Source organism: Prunus persica, chromosome G6 (assembly GCF_000346465.2).
Source record: "Prunus persica cultivar Lovell chromosome G6, Prunus_persica_NCBIv2, whole genome shotgun sequence".
Classification (NCBI taxonomy): Eukaryota; Viridiplantae; Streptophyta; class Magnoliopsida; order Rosales; family Rosaceae; genus Prunus; species Prunus persica.
The window spans coordinates 17,837,579-17,845,145 of NC_034014.1; positions in this window are offsets into that span (position 1 = coordinate 17,837,579).

Here is a 7,567-nt window from a genome sequence, read left to right on the forward strand (position 1 = left end):
TTTACTAAAGGAAATGTGTCTTCTTCTTCCTCTTTATTTTTTATTTTATTTATTTTAGAAACAAAAATCCATATAACAAGGGCAAAGTACAAGTATTTGACAAGAGGAATACACCTCTTAAGTTGGTTCTTACATACAATAGAGGTATGAAATAGAAACAGCAAGACATTGAGAAAATTAATTACATAAATTTTGAGTTCAGCTCACTTAGAGTTGAAAGAGAAAGGATCCAAATTGCAGCATTAGTGCTCCGTAGAAACCATGGTAGAAAATCAAGAGCTAGGAACAAGAGACACCTACAAGTGAAAGGGCTTTACTAGGGGTGTATATCGGTTCGAAACAAATACAATTTCGCCAAGCCGCATCCAATCCAATATAGATTGGATTATGATTTTTCCAATCCAATCCAATCACATTAAAGGTTTAAATTCAATCTAATGTGATCCAATTGATACAGGATAGGGTGATCAGTTTTCATAATGCAAAAAGATAATAATGAAATGTGAAACATTTATCGTCAAGTTTAATATAATCAAACATTTTAATAGACATAAATGTAAAATATAAATGAAAGGTATTTTATCGAATTGCCCTCTGAACTTGTATCTAATTATGAATTTACCCCCTGACCTATTTTTTTAGAAAATTGAGGACTCGAACTAACTTTTATTCTCAAAGTTACCATTGTCGTCTAAATCGTCAACATTTCATCTAATTTGCCATTAAATATAAGGACAAATTGGTTATTTCAAATGTTAAAAATAATTAAATACTTTACAATAAAATAATATGACCTAAAAAATGAAGAAAAACAAATTATTTTATAAACAGAGGGGTGAGACCCACCCACCCCCTCCACCTCCGCCTCTCCCTTCTGCTCTCTCTCTCTCTCTCTCTCTCTCTCTCTCTCTCTCTCTGTGCGCGACCCAAGACCCATTTGTGCCTCCCCAGCCATATCCACCCCTGTTATCTCTTCGCACCTACCAACTCTGTGACCCTACAACCCTACAACCCATTGGTGCAATTTTCATGGGTCTGTGAGAGAGAGAGTGAGAGAGAAGGGTTTGGGGAAGGGGCTCTAGGTTTCAAACAACCCAGATTTGAAGTGGGGCGTGGAGGTTAGTTGGAGATCAAGAGAGAAGGTGGCGATGGTGGACATTGGGTTGTGATGTTGGTAGAGTTCGAATCTATGGCGGGGAATGGGCTTGTCACTGCCTGCTCGGATTTCAATCGAGGATTTGGGTAGAGATAGAAGGTTTGACAAAAAAAATTGAACATGTTTCTAGAGAGAGAGCATTGGAATGGCTGAGTTGGGGATGGGGAATTATTATTCAGGGTCGATGAGATGAGAGGTTGGCTATGCTGATTAGGTGTGTAGAGTAAAAAAATTTAGGGAGTAGATAGAGATAGTGTGATGGTTGTGGGAGGGTAGGCTGCTGATAGGGGAGGCGGCGGTGGGTAAGGGGGTGGTCTTGGGTCTGGGGTTGGGTTGCCAAAGGGGATTCGGCGACAATGGAGATATGGATGGTCTTGGGTCTTGGGGTGGGTTTCGAAAGGGGAGACGACTACGGGTGAGGGGAGATTTTTTTTCTCTCTCTCTCTTTCTCTCTCTCTCTCTCTCTCTCTCCTTTAATTCTTTCCAATGATTTAACATGAAATTGAATGAAATGTTCCGAATTTGGATGACATGAGGGAATTTGGCTACAAGTTCAGGGGGTAATTTGGCTAAATACCCTAACTGAAATGCTAGATAAAATAATTTTATTTTATAATATATTAAACATAACTCCATCAAATTACTTAAAATGTTCATAACGTTCTTAACGAAAATTACCTAATTAGCAAAATAAGCATGAAACTATCTAGATTGGATTGGATTGGATCCTCACAAGCAAATATGTCATCTGATCCAATCATGTCGGTTTTGAAAATTAGGGATCCAATCTAATCCACCAAATCATCGAACCATATTAAAATTGGATTGGATCAGTCAATTTGGGCGGATTGGATCTTGCACACCCCTAGGATTTACCGCTAACATCCACCCAGCCATTAGAGCTGTCAATGGAGCAAATTTTTACCCGAATCCGATGAAATTAATAGGAAATGGATCTGAAGATATAATATGATTATGTTCCGAACCGGTTAACCTGTTAACTTGTTAAGTTAATGGAATGAATATGGATTTGGCCTAATCCAATCCAATAATAATCCAATCTGATTAATATAATATATATTTTTACTCAACATATATACACTAATAATTATTTTACTATTTATTTTTATTTTCTTAATTGAAAGGGCTGGAAAGCCCAATAAGAGGACAAATTAATCCACAAGACACAAACGAGAATGGACACATGTGGGCAATATTTATAAAAACAAAAAAAAAACAAAAGTGAGGTTCACTAAAAAAAATTAAGACAACACACGGCTCCCTCTAGGGGTGTTTTCGGTTCAGTAACCGCATCGAAACAATGGAACCGACAACCGACCGAAAGGCCGCAGTATGGCTAAAATGCGAACCACCACCACACCGCCGTCAGCCGATTACCGGTTATTTCAGTTGTAGTTGTTTGGTGACAATCGGTTGTTGTTTAACCGCAGTTTCACAAAGAGAGAGAGAGAGAGAGAGAGAGAGAGAGAGAGAGAGAGAGAGAGAGAGAGAGAGAGAGAGAGAGAGAGAGAGAGAGAGAAAGAGAGAGAGAGGTTGAAAGAGTAGAAGTTAGAGACAAAGTGTTAGGGTTCTCTTTCAACCTTAAACACCCCCCCCCCCCCCCCCCACAAAAACCCTTTACCCCCATCTCCTCCATTGCCTCTATCACCGCCAGCTTGTCGCAGCCAGCCTAGTGCCGTTTCCACCACCTACTCTGTCGTCACTATATTATTTTGAAATTTCACAATACAAGTTAGTTCTAAAACCCTAAGCCTAAAATAATGTTATGTACGTTGTATTTAATTGAATTGAAAATGAATTTATGGGTTGATTATATTGTTTTGATTTATTAGATGATTTATTTTTTTGATTTGTTGATTAATTGGTTATATTAGGTTGGTTTATGAAATTTTTTTGTGGTTAATTCTTAATTGGTATAGATATAGTGTGTTCTATAATTTATGTGAGTTATTATTTTGATTAATTTATGTGTAGAATTATGGAACAATTTTTTAAGAGAAAATCATCATTTTCATCGGTTAGTTCGGGGAATGTGGGTAGTTCAAGAACTTCAAGTTCAAGACAAAGAGGGTTAGATAAGGTTTTCTGGCTAATCTTTAGGCAGACCTCGGACTAAGAAACCGTATGATTGATTATGATACTAATATTAGAGATGAGGTCCGAAGAGCATATCTACAAAAAGGACATTTTCAACCAAGAGGTCATGCCTTCCCATAAACTAATCAAGAATTAATCAATGCTTCATTCCCTAATGGTTTGATGAATTTGATTGACTAGAGTATGGTGTATCTAAAGATGCTGCATTTTGTCTTTATTGCTATCTCTTTAAATCCAATTTTGAACAAGTGGGTAGTGAAGCCTTCACTAGAGTAGGATTTAAGAATTGGAAAAAAAGGGAGAGAAAGAATGAAGGTGCATATTGGACAGGTTGACAGTTTTCATAATAAAGCTAGAGAAGCTGCTACAAATTTGATGAATCAAAATACACATATTGAAATGGCTGTGAGCAAACACTCCAAACAAGCTCGTATGGCTTATCCAGCATGCTCAATTGCATCAATCAAATGCATTAAGTTTTTGTTGCGACAATATCTTTCTTTTTGTGGCAATGATGAAAGTATCACTTCAAGCAATAGGGAAAATTACTTGGAGCTATTGCAATTCCTTTCAGACAATTATGAGAAAGTTAAAGAAGTTGTGTTGGAAAATGCTCTGGGGAATCTCAAGTTAGTAGCTCCTTGCATTCAAAAAGATATTGTCAATTCATGTGCCCTTGAAACACTTGAAGTTATCATGAGTGGTTTAAATGATAGATTCTTTTCTATATTGGTGGATGAAGTACGTGATGTTTCAGTAAAAGAGCAAATGGCTCCAGTGTTGCATTATGTGGACGACAAAGGGCATGTAATTGAAAGATTTTTGGGGGACCAACATGTTATCGACACCATTTCAAGTTCACTAAAGGATGCCATTGACACATTCTTTTCTACCAATAGTTTGAGCCTTTCCAAGTTACAGGGACAAGGTTGTGATGGGGCTAAGCAATATGAGAGGTGAGTTGGATGACCTTAAAACATAGATTTTGAGAGAACAACCTTGTGCATATTATATTTATTGCTTTGATCATCAACTTCAACTAGCAGTTGTTGCCATGACAAAGAAAAATATTGACATTGCCTTTTTTTCACGACGGCTAATAATGTGGTCAACCATGTTAGAGCATCTTGTAAGCGGGCGTGAAGCACTTAGAGTGCAACTCTAAGAAGAGCTTGTGATAGCTTTTGAAAATGATTGTTCTATAACTGGGCGAGATTTGCATCAAGAAACAAGTCTTAAACGTGCCAGTGACATACGATGGAACTCACATTATGGTACCTTGATTAGCATGATTTCTATATTTTTATCCGTGATTCATGTGCTTCAAATGATTATTGATGATAATCTCAATGATAGTGACGGTGAAGAAAATAAGTTAATGAGAGAAATGCTTACTTTTGAGTTTGTGTTTTACCTATTCTTGATGAAAGCAATATTGGGACTCACAAATGATGTGTCACAAGCATTACAAAAAAAAGATCAAGAAATTGTGAATGCAATGGCTTTAGTGAAATCATGCAAGGAAAAGCTATATTGGATAAGGAATAATGGGTTGATGAGGTATCTTCCGTTTGTAACAAACATCATATTGTTATTCCTAACATGGATGAGGAATTCGTACTTCCACCATGCCCTAACATGGATGTGGATCTTTTTATTTATGTCATTAATGAGCAAATTACGAGGTTAGATAATCGTTTTAATGAGGTAAATACTGAGTTGCTTGTTTGTTTAGCATGTTTCAAGTCCGAATGATTTATTTGTAGCTTTTGATAAACAAAAGTTACTTCGCCTAGCTCAATTTTATCATCAAGACTTTTTGGAAAGGGATTTTTTGGCACTTGAAGATCAACTTGAGCTTTATATTCATCATGTGCGTTTGAGTAGTGATTTCTCTCAATTACAAGGGATTGGTGGCCTTATGAAACAAATGATGGAGACAGGATGCATCGATCATTCAATTATGTGGATTTGCTTATTACGTTGGCTTTAGTTTTACCGGTTGCAACTGCTTTAGTCGAGAGGGCATTTTCCGTCATGAATATTATAAAAGGTCCACTTCGGAACAAAATGGGGGATCAATAATTGAGTAATAGCTTGCTTGTTTACATTGAGAGGGATCTTTTTGCTTATATTGAAAATGAAGCTATAATGCTTCGTTTTCAAAATATAAAACCACGTCGTGGACAATTGTAGCTTGTAATGATGTTTTTGACATGAATTATGAATGAAAGTACTATTGTTTCATTTCGATGTTTTTTTTTGTGTGGAACTTTTACACTATGATCCTATGAGGTAAGATTCCTGGATCTGTCATTGGGAGTAGGTTTCAAACCCAAAACCTCCAACTTAGCATGACAAGACCAAAACACTACTATGTCAAACTAAGTTGTGATATTGGTCGATCGAAAATATATTTAACGGCTTATAAGCCCAAAAATATATATATAAAAATCGGGTTATAACTTATAACTCATATCAGACCAAAAAAAAAAAAAAAAAAACTCATAACTCATAACCCTAATTATTATTATTCTTCTTCATCATCAAACCCCACCGCGGTTTCTTCTTCTTCTTCTTCTTCTCTCTTTCTCTCTCTCTCTCTCTCTCTCTCTCTCTCTCTCTCTCTCTCTGTATTGTACAAATAGCAACCTAAAAATTAAGCAACTATATGCACATTTTAACTCACAAGTGCACAAGATCAGATAAATAGTATAGATAGCAAATACGAGATCATGCCCATGAGGATGGGATTAATATGTGTTTAAAATTAATTTCCCAGAACTACTAACTAAATGGCACAAACTAAGAATGCAAAAGTGAAATAAAATCCTAAAACACTTATTACAAAACCCTAAGATTTCTAATCAAAGTTAAGGTGCAATACACAAAGGCACTCTGTGTAGACAAGGTGTTCAAAAGGATGATTTTAAGATGATTTTGAAAACTGAAAATTTCGAAACAAAATATTAAGAACAGCGCTTGATTAAACATAGAATTGGATTGAGGTCAAAACAATGAGAAAACCAGTTAGGGATTCGATGTTCACCGCTAATCTTCTTCCTTAAGCAAATGACATGCACAATGCTACAAAACAGATTTTAGATGCTCATGTTTGTCAACCTAAAGGCATGATATCTCCTCTTTAAATTATTTATTTTCCTAAGCAACAAGTTAGGCATGGGTATCTACGCTAACTCTTTTCATTCTTAAAGTGTTTAGCATGGTATTTACTAAGTTGCACTTTAAGAACGCATAACACAATGGAAATCGACAAACACACAACTCCTAGAACATAGTATCTATTCTAGTTATTCATGATGATTATTTTCAAGAACTTATAACTAGTTCTTTTATTACTCTCTCACAGGCACAAGACTCGGTCATCTAATTTACCTATGTAACAAACTCAATACACAACATGCATATGGTGATCAAGCATAACATAACGTATGTAAAGAGTAAAATATAATATGAAATTAATCAATTAAGCATCACAAAAGTAGTTTATGGCAAAGGCATATCAAAATCCTTAAAGAAACATGATTAGGGCTTCAATTGAGCCTTAACAAAAGTACTTACTACCATAATTTAAATAGACAGCAAGAACATACAAAACAAAAAATAAAAAGAGGAAGAAGATAGCTCTTTGATGATGTGTTGGACAGCCAGAGTTATTGGATGACACCTTGACATTCCACCTTACTTCCTAAGCCTTTCAAACCTTGGAACCTTGAAGGATGCAGGAGAATGCGATGGTGTGGCTGCCCTCTTCTTCTCCTTTTTCTTTTTTCTATTTTTACTACTCAAAAATCAGCTCCCCTCTCGAACAGCAGTCGCCCTTCCTTTTCTTTTCTTTTTTTTTTCTCAAAAAAGGTTTTGCTCATTGTATTCTCCACATTTTTGCAACCCTACATATTTTTTTATTCAGACATATAAACCCTGGGAAATAGGAATATTCCTCATTGGCCCAATTGATGTGATTTGGGCCTCAAAACTTGGACTTCATAAAAGATTGCAGATTCCCACGCAGCCCGAACTACTTGAACTTGGACTTCATGACAGGACCCGACCCAAATTCACTTTGGAATCTGAGCCGAACCCTATGCGTGTTCGACACCTAGCAGGTGCCGATCACACTTGATGAAATTGCCCTTCTAACTAAAATTTTAAAAAATTCCATAGGGTTTGACTTCTGCCGAAAATTCAGCAATGTCTCCCCTGTAAATTGCTCGTTCCCAAACCTTTTCACCTGTATAACAAGCAATTTAAATATCCACAACCGTTCAGCAT